This window comes from Triturus cristatus, chromosome 10 (genome assembly GCF_964204655.1).
Source record: "Triturus cristatus chromosome 10, aTriCri1.1, whole genome shotgun sequence".
NCBI classification, from domain to species: Eukaryota; Metazoa; Chordata; class Amphibia; order Caudata; family Salamandridae; genus Triturus; species Triturus cristatus.
In genome coordinates, this window is record NC_140593.1 from 456,158,880 (window position 1) to 456,177,997 (window position 19,118).

Here is a 19,118-nt window from a genome sequence, read left to right on the forward strand (position 1 = left end):
AAAAGATGCAGGGCCTGATTTAGAGTTTAGCAGATGGGTTACTCCATCACAAATGTGACTAATATCCCATCCCTCACACTACAAGTGCATTATATTCAATAGCACTTGTAATACTTGTAATAGCAAGTGCAGGTCGTTTCGGAAGACGAAGCCATGTGTCCACCCCTCTCAACTCATTGTGAATCAGTTTTCAGTGTGCCAACATTCCAGGACACAGTGTCTCCTGTGCATAGCTGAAACTCTGCACAGTGGGTGTGGAGCTTAGCTAATGACCATCAAACCAGCCATCCAGCCCAGCTGCACACAATGCGTTATGTTTATATTGGTGCTGGGTGGAGTGACAGGCCTAAGACACAAACAAAAGTGGCGTAACACCCCTAAGCCTCAGTAGTTATTGCGTATTGTGAATACTTTTCCATAATTCAGACGATTTTCATAGTTGTGCAGAACAGAGTATTTCAAACAACGAGAAGCCTTTTTTTGGTATTTTATGTAAACATCAAATGGATAATATGTGCTGTGGGTCAATAATGCCATCTCTCCGGGTTCTGGTGAATTTATCTAACTTTATTTTCCTTCCTCTTGGTTCATTGTTATTGTCACCTAAACCTCTCGATGTATTATCGAACAATTGTTGAGATACCGGATATGTATATTGTCTATTTATAATCAATAAAACATTGGCAAATGTTGCTCACACAATATAAATAAGCGTTTCCAGGCAGCACAATGTGCCCGCTTGTTAACGAAATGCAATGCTTTTTATTATGTTTTCCTCTTAATGCTGGTAGCATTTTCCCGCGTACTTCAGTGCCTTTCATGTGACATTCGCGGGCTCTCGAGGTGCATAATGGGAAGAGCAAAGAGCGTAAAGCATGAAAGGCCAGGCCCACTGAAATATCTCTTTAATGTCTGACAGAGAGGAGGCGCTTTATACTTCCCGAGCATGTCTGACATTTCACAGACATATTTCCACAATTTCCCCCCCTGGGAAAACTGAAAAACACTAACAAATGCATGCTATGTTTATGTGGGCTCCTAATTTAACTTGGCCTTGGATTAATTAGGCCGTGCCTCGCATGTCAGTAACGCGATGCTCAAAATCCATTCCTTTCAACCCGCAACTTCCTCCTAGCCAGTTCTGCGCCTTTAGACAGAAACTGAGAACACCCTGTGGTTTAGAAAAGGCTCAAAACATGAGACAGAGATGCATTTTTATATGTAAACCTCGGAAACATTTCTGTTGCATTTTTGTTCACAATCACCGCGACTGGGCCAGCTCGCTAGATGCCCGTAACTCCTATATTACAGGAAAGAAAATAGACATGATTCTCATATCAAAGAGAGTGAAAATTGGCTTTTCGTTCCCGATAGAAGGAGATTGCACAGCCGCGTGGTATCTTGAGGTTAGAAAACTGCCAATATTAAGAACTCAGATAAGCAACACTGTTGATGTGTTCATATGAGCTGAGACGTTTATATTGCTTTTTTTTGGAGAAGTAAAACATACAATACATAAACAGCATGTGTATCCCTCGATTTATTGCTTTCTTACCCCGTAGAGATTTATTTATTTAATCAGTTTGCAGTTCTTCGCTCCTTTAGGCATGGCTTACAAGTGTTTTATAGGAAAACTGTCAAGGAGCTCAGACCTAGCTTTTTCTTACATAGCTTTACTGGGATCCCTGGCTCGTAATTGGTGCAAAATTAAGAAAAGGAAATAGAAAGAGGACAGAGTACAGTAAGGAAATATTCTCCAAATGTTATCCCTCTGTTAAAACATGGAACCCTGCCCCCTCTGTCAAACGTTGATGCATCACCTTTGGAATGTAAGAGAGAGAAGAGGGTTGTCAATTCCTTGCGCTTCAGACCAGTTCGAGCTGCCAGTCAAGCTGCTGCCTCATAGCAGATATTGATCACCGCCCACTTGAATGTGTCCCATTGGATTGACTGACTCGAAGTAGCATATCCCCCAATTGAGAGTGTCTGGGAATGAGCGGTCAAGACTCATTTGGCCTAGGCATGATTCTAAATTACATACTGTCTTGTGGCATAGTGCAAAATGATCAACCCCCGTAAGAAAGTGATGAGCGGCCCCTGGGACTCCCACATCTCTGTATTCAAAAGGCTTGGCCTGAATGGGGATCTGCTAAAGGGGGGGACGAGTATGGCGGTTAGGGTGGGTGGGGGTAAAACGCGCCTGCATTCATTGAAGAATACTCCAGCGAAACAACGCATTTTAATTTTGAGGGGCCTGTAAGGGAGAGTGACAACAGCATTGGTGATTAATTAACTATGCACACAGCTGAGACACTTACTGTGCGTGCAGAATCATACAGGCCAACAGGCCCAGTTCAGGGGGGAAACTTCCGAATTTTGGAGCCAGTACTTGAATGGGACTGTAATTTGTGAACTAAGTCATGTCAATAAAGTTGCATTGTATTGTTCTTCTCACATGGTAATCCTTTCTCTCACTGTCATCACCCTTAATATTTTGTTATCCTTACTGGATTTAATCTGGAGCATTACAGCCTACTGGGCTGAGAGGGCCCCCTGCAGCTCAGGGGCCCCCCGCACCGCGGGGGATGCGGGGGCCTGTGTTACGCCCCTGAACCCGACTGATTCAGAAAGCCCAATAACAAACTGCTTCATCTCTCACCTTCAATAATGTCGCTCTGATATGCTTTTGCACAAGTTTCAAGCTCATTGGCATTCCCAGTTTAAGAGGGGCGTCTTCGGCACTCAAGCACCACCTCTATATTGCTGCAGGCTGGGTGACCGGTCCAAATCACTTAATCTCCCCGTGCCTGAATGTGTATCGTAACTGGTGCTCATGTAAAGCGCTCCAATGCCTTCGGGTGGAGTTTGCGCTATATACATCTGCAATAAAAAATATATATATACAAGAAGGGCCGCGTGGCTGTGTGCTCAGAAAGGACTTTAAAAAAGAAAGTCTAAGTACGAAGAACAGGCTGTGTCCTGCTTGCACCAGCTCCTTTATACTATTCCTTTTATCCTGACTATTGGATTGATTATTGCTTGGTGCACAATGTACACTCCTCTGTTATTCGTTTTCTTCATGGTTACTTTTTGAAAAACTTTTTTCTATGCACACTCTACAAGAGTGCATGGCACTGTATGGTCTCGCCTCCTCATTTTGTACATTGTTTGATGCCCTCCATGTTAGAAAGGAAAAGAAGATGCATCATAGATTTTTTTAACTTTAAACCATGTTGCACAGCAGCTCGGGCAGCTATACAATATGTCGAAAAACATTGACAAAGTCAATAGATCAAACGTAGGTGAAACGTAGCAATAGTCTCCATAATTTAGCGGCACATCCATGGCGTATTATCACATGTCAGTTTAATGAAAACAAAACTGTTCATACACTTCAAAATGTGCACACTTGAGCAGAACATACATCGGGGGATATTCTCAAGAACATGTGATAATTTTCGCAAAAATAGCTAAACGCAACTTTGCACATCGCAGTCTATCGTGGGAAAATAACGCCGTGTTAACGTTGAATTCTCAACCCGGTGGCACCATGCGTTAGTCTCATGATAATGCTCCAAATGACGGCGTTAAAAATAACTCGATGCCCAAAAAACGCGAAATACGAACACAAAAAAAGTTGCGATGTGGCCAATGGCGATACAAAATTCAGCGATAACCAGCGGCAGGCCTGCAATTCCCACGCGTCATGTGGGAAAGTGCACTATAAAAGCAGAACAAAAAAAAAAAACTGCGTAGCACCATGGATGCGCCCCGACTGAGTGCAGAGGACAACACAAACCCCACAAGCCCCACGGACGACCAGCAAGGAACTTCGCTTGTTCTCCAGCTGTTACTGCGCAGTGTGGGGAAGTGAAGGTGCTGGGGTACCAAGCTGATGATGGCATCCAAGACAGGTGTGAGGAACTTTTATAGGGCTGGCTTTGAGACTCCTCCGACTCTGGCGGTTGTTGGTTGGAAGGTACCAGAGGCCAACAGGTGAAGCACAGCCAGCAGCTTTGTCTGTGGAGGGATGTTGGTTGCCCGCTGTGTTGGTACCGTCAGCCTCTGGGCAATGATGGTCAGGATGTGGAGGATGGTTGTCCTTTTGAGCCTGTAGTGGGCAATGACATCCTCTGGTGTTAAGTCTGTGAAGCTGGTGTGTTTTCTGAAGGTCCGCTGTCTTTGTCTGACTGCCTCTGTGGTAGTCCGGGGGGAGGTGGGGAGGTCCGGGGGGGTGGCAGGCCTGGGGGTGGTGGCAGTGGGTGTTGGAGCCCTGAGCTGCATGATCAGTAGCTCCATGGCATCTGTTGTTCTCCAGGTGTGGCTCTGGCCTGGGCTCCCTTTTTATGGTGCAGGTTGTCGTCCGATATAACACCAGGTAGGAGCAGGTGTTAAATCCCTGCTGCTAACGCGCCTTATCACATATTTTGTGATCTTATCACCGATCTGATCGGTTTTTGAGAATATTGCGAAGTGGTGTTGTCGCGGATTTTTGCACGGGAACGCCTACTCTGCATATCATTAGCGTTAGTTGCCGGTGTCATCGGTGGAGATGTTTTTTGTGACTGCTATCGCGGTCGGTTGTTAGCACCAGCTTGTGAATAGGGCGATATATTTATTGCCACTTTGGCTGCGATAAAGTGCCGCTAACTCGGCGATAAGTCCTTGAGAATATGCCCCATAGTGTATTATTAATTCAATTAAAACTGGTATTCCATGTAAATGGCACAGACAATAAAAGTGGAGGTTTTCATTCACCCGGAGGCAGAGGAATGCACCAAGTCAGTTGCTGAAGACTTATGGATACGGTTGGGGCTTTTAAATGTTAAAGGCTGGGGACCCAGTTCATGAAAATTCATTGTACGTTTATATCAGTAGAATTACTCCTACGCGCTAGTGTTAATGTAGTCTTCTGGGAATTCACAAACATTCCCAGCAGTATCCCTAGAAAGCTGCATCACTTTTTCATGGCGTATTACTAGGAATGATTTCCACAAAGGGTACAATTCAGCTTTGGTGAAAGTCAGCTTAATTTGCAAATGCAGATGTTTTTTTCTTTTCATTTTCTTCTCCGTGGAGAAAACTTTATATCTATGGGGAAACTCTTCTACCTAATACCAACAAATTGTGGGTGTGTTCTTCTGTCCCTTTTCCCACCAAGAAAGATCAGTTATTCCGCCCTTTGCTCTAGTGAATCTCCAACAATGTCTATGGTGAGAAGAGATTAAAGAGGAATTTGTGAATGTCCACACACCAATGTCAGTTTGCATTCAAAGACTTTCAAGGCAAGTCCCACCTTGGGTTTCCCATTCCCCACCACTTGTAGTACCCACTTGTGGCATACATGTATGCAATATAAATCTTTTTATGCTTGTTGGCTATCCCTAATGAATTGCTATTGGGCTTGTTAGAAGCATAGCTTTATGGTCATTAATGGCTTTGTGAATCAGATTCTGAATTCTTGATATCACTGAAATTCAACAAATTGTAATCCTTTATTAATTCACTTTCTTTTTCAATTAAGGAATGACTTTAGCGGAAGACATTCTATGGTTCTTTTGAGTGAAATTACTATTGAAAAACGTGTATGTATGTATAGCATAACTATAAATTGAATTGTCTCAGTGCTGGCCAAAGGAGTCATATGTTGTTGTTGAACTGGTGACTTTTGAACTTACTTACTCAGAATATCTTGCTTTCCCAGTTTTATATGATAGAAAGGTGCTTATTCCCCACATGGGGTCCTTTAAAAATAAATGGTGTACAATTCTAAAATTGGGTTGTGTTCTGGGACCATATACTACATCCTTGTTTTCAGTGGGGCTGAGTGAGCATAAACGTTCTCCATGCTTTATTTGGATGCTGTAGTCTTTTTGGGGTTCACATGGAGGTATGGATGTTACATTTTCAGGATTCTCAAGATTTACAAAGAGGAATTGATGTAGTTTAGCAAGGGGAGATGTAACACTGTTCGTCCATTATTCATGGTATCTTTTACTGGGAACTGTGGGCCTGGCAATCCCTCTTTTGTCCCCCTCATTTGTCTCTGACCTATCCATAAATCATGATCTTATGAGCATACGTTGTTGTCTGACCCCTATAGTCATATAAAGCAGACTTTGATCGTGTCCAATGAGAGTTGATAATCAACCATGAAAAATTGAATTTTCATTATTGTCATCCATATATCTGTAGACAATATATGAATTATTGTATTTTATATATGTAAAGGCCAGAGCATTATTCATTTCAGTTAAATATTACATTTATTGTTTTTCTTGCCTTCTCTCCAATCTTCTCACTCTTTTCCCACTGCCCCCTCTTCTTACCAGAACCATAAGTTCGCCTTTGTCACACTCATTGATTTTCTTTTTTCTTTCCCCATAATCTATCTACGTTAGCCTCTCACCTACCCCTTTGAGTTGACTATCCTAGCTAAACTTTCATGACATTATCCCTTCCTCCCCAAGTGCCCTGATTCCCCTTTGCGACACTTACCCACACCCATCAATTTTCCCTTTCATCTTTCTTATACTTCCTTCCATTTAATGTCTCTTAAATTATTTCATTCTCTCTTTTCCCCTCTGCCTTAAAATTCCCTTATGTTTCACATTGCTTTTCCACTACCTTCAGACTGCTCTCCTTCACATTTTCGCTCATGTTTCCTTTATCTTTCCTTTCTTTTCTTTCACAAGTCCTCGTCCATCCTTTATTTTTGCTCCCCTCTTTTCCATCCTTCTCACATTCTCTTTTCTTTTCCAGAATCCCTTAACAAATACTTACACTGACCTTACAGTTTTTACTTCTGCTTTTCCTTTCTTTTCCATTTCTTTTTCTCTCCCTGCCTCCCATTCTAACATTCTCTTCTCCTCATTTGTGATTTCTCTGTTCCCTTTTCCAAACCAATTTCACCCACCCGTGCTTGTTCTTTCCATTCGCCCTTGTTTTTACCATTCCTTTTATTCCCCCTTGCTTCAAACGTTCATGTCTTTCTTTCTCTTATCCCAAATGTCCTTTGTCTCATTCTCTTGTCCTTTCCCCATTCTACCCCTTTCCCTCTCTTTCCTAATCTTTCTTGTTTCCTGATGTTCCCTTCTTTAGAAACCTTCTTTATCCCCAATTCACCTTTTCCTTTACCTTTTGCTCTGTTCTCTTCTTCCTCCTTTCTCCTTCCACTTTTTCCATGTCTCTTCCCTCTTGGTCCTTATGTGGCGTTTTCACTCCTTGCTCAGTTCCCACCTTTAGTTTTTTGTATTATTATAGCTATCCCCTTTTTTTAATAGTCTCCCTTATTTTCTATTGTTTATCCCATGCTGTTGACTTAAGAAGTCTCATAGCCGCCTTTCTCTTCCCTGACTCCCTTTCTGACTCCCTTTCTCTTTTCGATAATTCTTCCTCATTCTTCCAACATATTTTTACTGCTGTTTTACCATCTGTTTTTCGGTTCCTTTCCTGTGTTTCCATAGCCACTCTCTTTTCCATCTGTTTACTTTCCCATCACCCATACCCCCTTTACTTTTCCTTCCCATCACTGTTTTGTTTCCACTATTTTCAGCTCATTTAGCAATTTCCTCTGTTTACTCGTTGCTTGACTGCTTTCCTGCTGCTCCTTTTGCTTTCCTAACTACACTCCCTTTCTTCATTGTTTTCACTTTCAGTAATATCACCCATTTTCTCCTTTTTCCCTTCCTTTCCCTTGTCCTGGCCCTTTCCTATACACTTACTCTGAGCTAGACCTCTTATCCACACTCCTACCCTTACCTTCACCCTTACCCTGCCTCTTTCCATTTCCTTTTAACTTTTGTCTTCTGTTGTCTTTTTTCACTTTCACTTTCCATTTGCCTTTTTCTTTACTATTCTCCTTTCCCTTACCTTTCGTCTCTCTGTTCTCCTTTCCCTTTCCCTTTCCTTTTCCCTACCCATTCTCCATCTCCTACCTCTTCCTCTTTTAATTCCCCTCCCCCTTCTTCTTCCCTTTCCCCACCCCATCCCCTTCTCCTTTCCTTTTCCCTTCCCCATTGTATTGCCCTTTTCCTTTGCCTTTGTCCTGTCTTTACTATGTGCTCTGGGGCTGTATCATGATGGGCTTTGCTGATGCAGCGCAGAGGCAAATGCCTTTTATAGGACTGTAGAGTGTTAAGAGAATTCACTTAACCCAATAATACTCTTAGGGGCAGATGTAGGAAGCCAAATAGCGACCTCAAACGCCGAAATTCGCAGAATTTCAGCCTTTGCGATCGCAATTTGGCTTTGAGCAATGTAGGTAAGATTAAACCTTCTCGCAAAATAAGGAATCGCAAAAATTGCGATTCCTTATTTTGCGATTGCATTTAAGGAATCGCAAATTGCGATTCCTTAAATGCAATGTAAGTAGCACAAAAGAAAGTGCACTTTGACCTTAAGGAATCGCTAATTACCACCAACTTCGTGTTGGTGGTAATTAGCGATTTCCTTTAAAAAAGCACTTTTTTGCTTTTTTTAAAGTGCCATGTGGCACACATTCATGCCCTTAGGGCATGTATGTGTGCCACATGTGCACACATGCATATTTCAGGGTTGCAACAGGGTGTCCTTTTGGAACCCTTGCACCCTTAAAATTGCGCCCGGAATTTGCGAGTGCCTCTTGGTTACTCTCAAATTGCGGGTGCAAATCCTATTCATTCATTTGGGCCTCTTGGCCCATAGGAATGAATGGGATGGTATTCCTTGAATGCGAATCTCAATTTGCGATTCACAATTAAGGAATATTAAGGAATCGCAAATATTTTTGTGATTCCTAACTACATGAAATTTAGAGAGTCCTTGATAGCGATTCGGTGAAAATCACTATTAAGGACTCGCTAAATTGAATTTACCTACATCGGGCCCTTAGTGCTTTATTTTCAGGCAACACTGCTCAGAAACAGAACGAGGCAAACCTTGCTCACTATTTTCGAGCTGTACTATCTGAAAATAAAGCACTATCTCCCAGAAATACAATGTTTAATTCGATTTACAAACTGCAGACTTTTACACCAGGCACTCAGCTCTGAGCGAATAAAACCCATCTTGATGTAACCCCTGTTATTTCAATGTGTTTTTTTATCTGTTTGAAATCACTTTACTACTTCTGAACCTAATGAATACTGAACATACTTGCATTGTGGAGCACAACAATTGATTTGTTTCTTTATCTAAAACTGTTTAAAGCAGCTTTAAAAAGCCTACCCAGATATTCCTTGCATGCCTTCAGAGCAACAAATTATTTTATACAAATGTAACACTGGATTGCTTATTTTTTATCGCATACTAAAGAAAGACCGATCTGCAAATAGACAACGTTTCTTTTAAATCCATACAACTACACACATTTATTTTTCAAACAAACATTTGTAAAGTTTTTTAGATAATTTACATTTAGTCATCAACCGGCAATGCAGGCGTTGGTAACAAAAGTCAGATTGAAACACTCTTCAAATCTTTATATATTCTTCAAACTGCTTCTAGCAGGTCTGACAAAACAAAATATGAGCTTCATTAATCCCTGTCCACCTCTTCCTGAAACATGGGGGCCTTTCTTATTCCAGGCCTTGGCTATTAAATTCCTAGCGATTATAACAGCTAATAAAACGTTCTCACGACCTCCATAAAGACATCACTGCTGGATTCCGCCGATAATTACTCCACGTCATAACATTTAACATAGTAAAAATATTTTGCCAAAATATACAAAACGCATGGCAGGCAGTGAAAGGCAGAGAACATGTGAATCATCCAGGGGCGGCTCTTCCGTTATAGCGGAGGAGTGTTGCCCCACTGAAATGACCCCAGAGGCGAAAAATAAAATGGTAGAGAAGTTAATTCATTACCATTTTATTTTTTTGTCACCCCCTGATGAACATAGTGTCAGGATAGGGCGGGGCCTGCTGAATTGCAGCAGCAGCAAGGAGGAGGATGGCTGCTTTTTGCACATGTTTAAAGTGCGCATGTCTATTTTGCCGGCCGTCTTGTGACGGCCAGACCGACATGCGCACTTTAAACCTCTCAACCCAGCTGTCTTAAGACTACTGGGTTGAGAGTAAGCACAGGTATCTAGTGCCCTTGAAAGAACCGACAGAGGCCGCTCCCTCCAATCAGGCCACTGCTCTCATGAGCCTGAAAGCAGTGCCAGGATTGGCTTAGGAGCCTGCCTCGAGGAGCGAAGAGGATTGAGGATGCTTGCTGCAGGAAGGTGTGTGTTTTATTTTATTTTATGAAGTAATTCTTTTTCTGCCACCTGCCCACCACTCTCGCAGCATGGCAGCTGCCACTGATCATAACCACCCTTTCAGTGGGGCACCTATGGCATGGACCCTCATTTGACACTCTCCATTTTACTATCATAGCTACAGTAATAAAAAAATCCAAAATTCTCCTTTATTGTAATGCCCTTAAACGAGTAGGTGAAATAATTCTTTGTGTCTCCTCTAGTTTCCTAATTAGACTTTATCTTTGAGTGTCACTGTCCAATTAGACTATTTCCACCCACTGTTGGATAGTTCACCTAACCCATCATCTACGAATACCTTGTAAACAAGCATTTGCAATGCAATAGGTCTCGCATTTACGCGAGTTTACGCTATTGGCATTGTTAATGACAATGCGTGTTATGTATGATTGAAAGAGCAAAACATAATTAAAAGGAAGAAAGATGTGTTCGCTTGCTCAGCTTTCTAGTCTCCGAAGTCAAAAGTATCTGTTGTGCATTAAATGCAATTACAATATAACTATCTCAGTCACTTGTTAAAGTGCACACAAGGCAGAATGGCCACCAGCATATCATGTTATGTATTTTAAAGTTAACAAATGACGTTATTAATTCACTGGTCAATGCACATTTTCTAGTGCCAACAAGCCACCCCCCTCCCCCTCTTCCCCCCGTTCTGCCACTCAGGAGATCTGTAGGATCAGTGAAAGGAACATAGGTACAAACAAATGATAGTCATTCGAAACAGTCTGAGAAAGTTTGGTGATTTTAATTGGTTTCTGTTATATAGGCCAAATGGTAGGTTTGATTTGGTTTAAAATGTTGTTATTAAGCGAAAGAATGGGCGAATTTACAAAAAGTATGCTCCAGAGGATGGCTCAATGAGTTAACGACTGCCACTGATAAAAGGCAGCATTCTGGTGGTCATGAGGTCTAATCCTGGCAAGGCACACTCAGCCTTACATCCTTCCACAACGGGTAATTCAAGTACCATCATTTTGGTAACAGTAACTAACATCTACGAGTTGAACCACACAAGTGTCAACATACTTTAGTACAATAAAAACTAAATATAGTGCAGTACAGGTGTGCTGTGGACTGAAATGCAGCACGTCACAGACTGAACAGCACACCAACAGTGTCCCACTGCACACCAATCAGCATACATGTTCCTGACCGCAGAAACAAGCCATTATCCCTACCAGGTCAGAAATACACTCACTCTTTGGTGACATCACGGTTGTGAACACTTCCAGGTTGCCCACACCGCGAATGTAGATCTGGTTCATGTCTGCAGCCCCCACGCTTTGCTGTTGCTGAGCTGGTCAGCTTCACAAGAGTGCTCCAGCCTCATCCATTTGAAGCAGAGAAGTGATCAAGCCTCAAACGTCACATGCAAAACACTCATTGCATGTTCGTTGCTGAAGCGGCAGCTGCATTTAAAGCATGGGCGCGGGAGCGCCTCCACCTCAGCTGTAAACTCCTGCCCACCGAGCACCTAATACCGCAAGATTAATTATTTATTCCTCTGAAAATATGTTGATGGCTTTACATAACAAGCCCGCAAGATCCCTGTGAGGAGCGGGCGCCGTCAGAAAGCAGCGTCCCGCGAGTGGTGCACAGACAAGCCCGAGAGTGGTGCGCGCGACAAGGCTGCGAAGGACGTGCGCTATCGCAAAGCAGCGTGATGGGAGCGTGTGAGGAGACGCCATTGACCGTGCACATCGCCTGTCCGGGCGTGCACATGGTTTGTCTCCCTTCGCGAAGGAAAGCGATGACAATAGAGTTTCGCCAAGGCGAAGCAGCGCATGTGCTGCGTTTGCTAGCGAGATCTAAAAATGAAGATAAACTGAAGAGTCTCTTGAAGAAATTCATAATTGCTGATTCCAATAGATCTTCCCTCTGCTCGATTACCCAGTTATTCAGATAATCTGATCTGGAAATACTTTAAGAAGACAGAATCAGTAATAATCATTTATTTGTTATCTTATTGCGTTTCTTTACTTGAGTTCCCGAAAAGAGTCCCCAAGCTTTCAAATTTGAGTTTGCCTGTCAGGTATTACATAATGCATCATCAAGATTGTGGGCCTGTACTTCTGGCCAATGATGTACTAGTAACGTGTAACCAGTAGATTTTGAGAAATTTCTTAAATTTAGCCTATACTTGAAAAAATATGGCTAAAATATGGCAATTGACATAAACTTTACCTCTATAAAGACATGGAATAACAAATTTAAACAAAGTAAAAATGTGTCCTGGTAACAAAAGTGGGAACTGACATGATGGCATTATTTCAGTGTTAACAAAAATGGTGGTGGGGGCTGCTGTCCACATTTGAAGGTCAGGGATATATTTGTTCCTGTATTTCGACAATTGGCTGCTCAAGGCAAGCCACAGTCACACATAGACCACCCACGGATGCTGGCCAAACTCCTGAGATCTTTGGAGTTTTCCCTGTGCCTCACACAGAGCATTCTCTAGATTGGGGTTGTCCTGGATATGCTGTCATTGTAGTCCTTTACACCACCGAAGTGAGTCCGAGACATTCAGGTAATGATTAGGATGTTTCAGGCTCAAGTCTGAGTTTCGGATCTGAGACATTTAGCATTACATTCCTTATATATCCTCATCGGACGGAATGCCAGATAGCATATGCTGGCCTAGCAGTAGAGCCTCAGGTTTTAGTGAGCCCAGCATCAGGGAAACCTCTCCAACTCCATTCAATTCTCACAGGAGATTACTTGTGTAGTGGTAGACAAATACTAAACTGACTTGCTGCAGGTCACTATTCTTTCCCACCCAAACTTCCCAGTTGTGACAGATGTGTCACAGCTGTGTGGTGGGGTCACCTGAGAGAGATGGCCAATGAAAAGGGTCAGTTCTTCATTGAAAAGCCAATTCCACATAAAAGTTTTTGATCTTTGGGCGATGCACATGGCTAACTGTCTGGAAGCCAACCATCTTTTAGAGTCTCTGATTGCAGAGCACATGAGCTGAGCAGACATCAGTTGGCAGTTCATGAGTGGCATCTCCATCCTGAGGCGGGGAGGGCCATCTTCGACTAATGGGTCAGGCCCATGTTAGATTTGTATGATACCAGTGAGAACACTCAGTGTCAACTCTACTGTGCAATGGAGCTTCCTCTAAAAAAGACAGCAGGAGATGAATTCTGAATTCAGTGGGACAACGACCTCCTGTGCACATTGACTGCCACTCCTGTCTCACATTCTGAGGAAAGTCAGAACAGACTGGGCCAAAGACATCTTTATAATCTCCAATTGGGTCAGGAGTATTTGACAACCAGCTCTCCTGAGCTGAGCATTTTCCCTCTGATCCGGACCTCCTGTCTCAGTAACTGAGGAGGGTCCTGTACCTGAGCCTCCGGAACATACACCTCTATGCCTGGAGATTGAGCAGGGACAGTAAAATGCGGTAGATCTGACAACACTAGTAATTGATGTTATCCTTGTAGTCTGATGCCATTCAACAATGTCCATCTATGCTGGGCACTGGGAGAAGATCGGTGCCTAGTGTAGTGCTCATTTTACTGACCCTCTGAAGGTCAAACTATGGGATGTGTTGTTGTTTGTTTTAGCTTTGGCCTAGAAAGGACGTGCAGTGGGCACAGTTAAGGGTTCTGTTGGCCCTTCTGTCCTTTTACCTTTACCTGATCAACCATTTATTTTTAAATCACCTGTTGTGATGCCCCATATTAAGCTGACTCACATATTTCTTTCAAAGCCAGCTGTCATGCTACATTGGGACTAGAACTTACTGTTCACATTTCTTATGTGTGTTATTTTTGAGTCATTGCACGGCTGCACACTGTGACTACTGATGCTTTAACCCCTTCCCCGCTCATGACGGAACCACTCAGTCATGAGCCACGGTTGCCATGTGCTCATGACGGAGCGGTTCCGTCATGCCGCGACCGTTGGCGGCCGCTCCGCCCACGCGGCGCTGTTTCCCCGCTTGTGCGGGGGGACAATGCAACTGGGCGGAGTCATGACGGAACCACTCCGTCATGAGCACAGCTCAACCGTGGCTCATGACGGAGTGGCTCCGTCATGAGCACAGCGCCACCGCGCTGCCCCCCCACACCCCCCAGCGCTGCGGCGGAATTCCCGCCGCAGCGAAGGGGTTAAACAGTTCTAGTTAGCATCTCCTCTGTGCGCTGCATGAGTTAACCATGAAAGACCACTGCATTTTTACATTGACCACACAAGGAACCGTCATGCACATTACCAGCTATTTGTAGGATTTTCTGGAACAAAGAAAGCGAAGGCTGTGCCGAAATGGACCTTAACATGATGGATAGTCCTCTGCATTAAAATCTGCTATTTGCTGGCCAAGAAACAACTGCCTGAAACCCTGTGGGCTCATTCCACCAAGTACAAGGCATCTATGACAGCATTGCTGAGGGGTTGTTAGTTGTGGACATTTGCCAGTCTCCAACATGGGCATCAGTTCACACATTCACAAAACACTGCTGCCTTGACAGCTAGACAAATTGGAGGGCTGTTTTGCCCACTTGGTCCTGCAAGACTTTCATGTCTGCGTCCTCTTCCCAGACCCTCCACCAATCGGGATGTACTTCCGGGTATGGTATCGCTTGTATGGCGTTCTTATTTATGTATAAGTGTTTTTATAAATGTATATGTATTTATATATGTATGTTATTTATATGTATATATTTTTCTGTTTATTGTTTGACAGCCCTGAAGAAGTCCTGTTTCAGGACGAAACGCGTCGGCTGGTCTGTTTGTAAAGTCACACAAACTGTTTGTTCATGTCCTTTTTGGAATTATTATATAAATGAAAATAAATGTTCATAAGGAATGAGTTTTGAGAAAATTCGTTAATCGCAAAGGATTCCTTTGTTTTACAAATTGCTTATGTGGTGCACCTCTAGTTTTTTGTTATATTTCCGGGTACGTAATCTTAAGGTGCGGAAACAGTGGTTAGAAGTATCCTTCAGAAGAACAACGTTCAATCTTCTACATCATCCACCACTGAGGAGAAGAGGCGGAAGGCACAATCCATTATTCACGTCCACGGATGACCACAGTGAAGGCCTCCCAATTGCCATTTCTCTTTTACCTAGTGTTTTGATTCTGACCATTAATGCAAATAGTCAGTGAAAAAATGCTCTGACAAATCAAGGGAGTAGAGGAGCCGTGTTACTTCCTTAGCCTTTTTTGAAATTCAGATTTAGAGCACTAACATCCACAACAACTACCTCATTGCAAGTGAGAAAGCATCGATCCAGCCCTCGTCTCCCGGGGAAAGGGAGAGTGGTGCTACTGACAGCAAGTAGGTTTCTGGTAACAATGTAATGGCACAAGAAGCTGAAACTGTTTGAATGCAGGATACAGTGTTGCACAAAGCTATCTTCCCAATAGAAATTAGGACCAAAGGCATTACAACGTTTCACAATGGGATTTCAGCTGCTTAGTTGGAAACATGAAACAATGATGGAGGTTTATAAGAGCTTGTGTGGGGTATTGATGGTTATGGAGGTGGTGGTGATTAAGAAGAGTATGTGAAGACTGCAAAGAAGCTCTATAGCCTGTAGAGAAAGTGTGGGTGCTAGTGAGGTGTAAGGGGTCTCTAAAGAGAGGTCAATGTCTTTGAAAGTGATGCAGCATCTGTGAATGAATGTGGAAGCACTGAGAATGCATAAAGATGATGCAGAAAGGAAATAGTTTTCAGAGCTGGGAAGGGTTTATTGATTTCGGGATACAGGAATAGGGGAGTGGGCAATTATTGCAGGGATTTGGGGTCGATGTGCTTTGGGATTGGTTGCTAAAGGTAATGCAGTGCAAGAAATAAAGGGCACAAATGTTGGGCTGGTTCTAGGCTCTGGGAGAATGCAGGAGCTGCAAGGGTACAAAAATAAGGCAGGTGTCACGAATGTTCGAAGAATCTAGAAGGTGGTAAGTAGGGATTTAGCTATCAGTGGCACAGCAGATACAATGGCACCAGGACACATGAGGGTGAGAGGTTCCCCGGACCCCAAAAATAGTTCTGCTATTACTGCCAAGCTAGGGAGTTAGGGTTCATTTCCCCTGCTTGCAGTTTTGCCCATGATAGCAGCTTGCACAGAGGTTACAGAGACAGGGTATGCTTACAGTAGATGTGTCATGTATTTATTTTAAAAAAAGCAAAACGAAATGCATGTTCTTCACTTTACCTATAGTACTGCCCATTTTAAAAGTGGGTAGTTTTTACATCAAAGAGCATTTTTGTCATCAGATGATATTATCATTTTTTCCCCTAAAGTGACTCTCAAATGGCAATGCATATTTTACATTTCTATATTTCTTTACCTCCTCTTTTAAAAAGATACATGTTTAATTCAAGCAGTGCATCATGTGTCGCAAGTACCCAAACCTGTTAGTATAGCTCTATACATTTTTTGAAAATAAAATGTGTGAACTTTTAATGATGTCCGGTCTGGAATATTGTAGTACCACAGGTACCAAGATGCATTGGGTTATTAGTCATGTGCGGATAGTCATGTAATGCATGTTTAAACAAGAACGAGCGGATCATCAGTGCATCGTCCTGGGAAACATTTTGTTTTAACTGCTCCACAGCCTGAATCCATAGTTAGGAGTTAAGATAAGGGAAGTATATATTTTTACGAGTAAACTTCTCCTTCCTTGTGTAGAATATCTCATGTGAATATGATAGCACTGTGCTTTTGGAGCTGAGTGAGAGCCAGCGATCGCATGAGATACGCTTCAAGCAATAGTCCAAAAGGGTAATGTGAGTCAAGTTTTACATACACTGCAATGAGGAAGGATTCAACATAGCCCATCAAGTGTTTTTTAATGTTGGGTGTATTGATTTAAGTGGAAACAGAGGGACCAGTCATTGTGAATCATCACTGTTTACAGATGGCAGCAGAAACTGAAGTCAGGAGGGCAGCAGTTTTGGTAGCTTGGTTTAATGAGATACTGGATGGGAATCAGAGTTAGCTAAAGTGAAAGGCAGGGCTGCTTCATTCATATTGATCTTGAGACAGAAAGATAACATACTTGTGAAACTGAATTAATAAGAGATGAGTCTCTTCTCTCAACAGTTCCACAGAAGTTGGTTGTGTACCCCAAGGATTAGGGATATTAATAAGGATATTACATAATTCCACCATTTGAAATTCATGACTCTGATTTACTAAAGGGATTGAGAGAACGTTCATGTGAATGTTCTGGCTTATTACTTTTTTTTTTTAGAAGTCCTCATGCAGCTTATAAAAAGAAACTGGTTACCCAGCTGTTTTTACCCTGCATTTCTACAGAGCATTAGCCCCTAGGTGTGAGCTTGCTCCGTGGACTAGTATCCTTGGAATTGTGTACAGGACCAGTGGTGGAACTCAGGAACGCTTCCTGTGTGGTAATAGTGTCAAAGTAGTAGAACAATAGGAACAAAGGAGCTAAAAGAATAATTGTTAGCAGGTAATTTTCTCAATATTACACATTTCAGGTGTGAACGCATGCGTACATAGGTATCTAAACAATTTAGCAAGTATGAGAATCTTGTGGCATAAGAAAGGTGTTATTAAAGAATTGTGAAAATGCCACTGCCAAGGATTTAGTTCTTTTAACGTGATGCACACTAATCAAAAGTTACAGGGCCCCATATTCTAGGGCATGAAGTAGTGCTGCTCCTGCACCACAATATGATATTCAATAACCCACTGCTGGAGACCTGTGTCTCCCATATATTTTCTCTATAGAGATCTCCATCATAGTTGTGTTAAATACTTAACCTACTAAAAGATGAAACCTTCTCCGATGACACCATGCTCCTAGTCGTATTCAACGTAGAGAGTCTGTACACAAGCTTGCCTCAACAAAAAACTATGGAAACATTAGAAGAACTACTATGCGAACAAAACTGGTCTTACCAAAGACCGAGAAACTCCATCCTGGAATGTTGCAAACTCGCACTTACAGAAAACTACTTTGAGTACAATGGAACCATGTACCAACAATGCCATGGTACATCCATGGGAAGCACATTTGCTCCAAGTGTAGCTGGGCTTTATGTAAGCAACTTTGAGAGAACATTCATACATAATGCGAACAATCCCTACTTGTCTAAGATCAGATTCTGGAAACGAAACATAGACTACGTTATGGTGATCTGGGAAGGTGACCAACAGAGCCTTAGCAAATTCCATGAATGGATGAATACGCAAGATGAATGCTTAAAATTCACTTACATTGCCGACCGGACACAACTCGATTTCTTAGAACTAACAATCTATATAGAAGACAATGTTATCAAGACAAAGACCTTTATCAAACCCACTGCTAAAAACAGTCTCCTCTCTTATAACAGCTTCCACCTACGCCCACTCAGAGAAAATCTACCTTACAGCCAGTTCCTGCGCTTGAAGAGAAATTGCAGTGAAATAACAGTGTACAAAACACAAGCAAAAGACCTGTGCTCAAAACTATCCAGAAGAGACTACCCAGCCAAAACTATAGCTAAGTGCCAAAAGAGGGCAAGGAATCAACCACGAGAAAGCCTGCTCGAATGCACACAAAAGACTCTAACCAAGAACACCCTTACAGGCATCACTACCTATAGCACAGCTAGCAATACAGTGAAGAAGATAATAAGCAAAAACTGGTACATACTAACATCTGGCGCACAAGATTGGCCAAAACCAAGGTTTGCTAACCGAAGAACAAGGAACATTAAAGACATCTTAGTGCATACTCGACCTCAAGCGCCCCAAACAAACAACGCCAACAACACACTGTGGAATACACAACCAGTTACAGGCCACTATCCCTGCGGACAATGTTCAGTATGCAAACTAACAACTACCACCAAAAATATACAACTGACTCCAGAACTGAAATGGACAATCAGGCA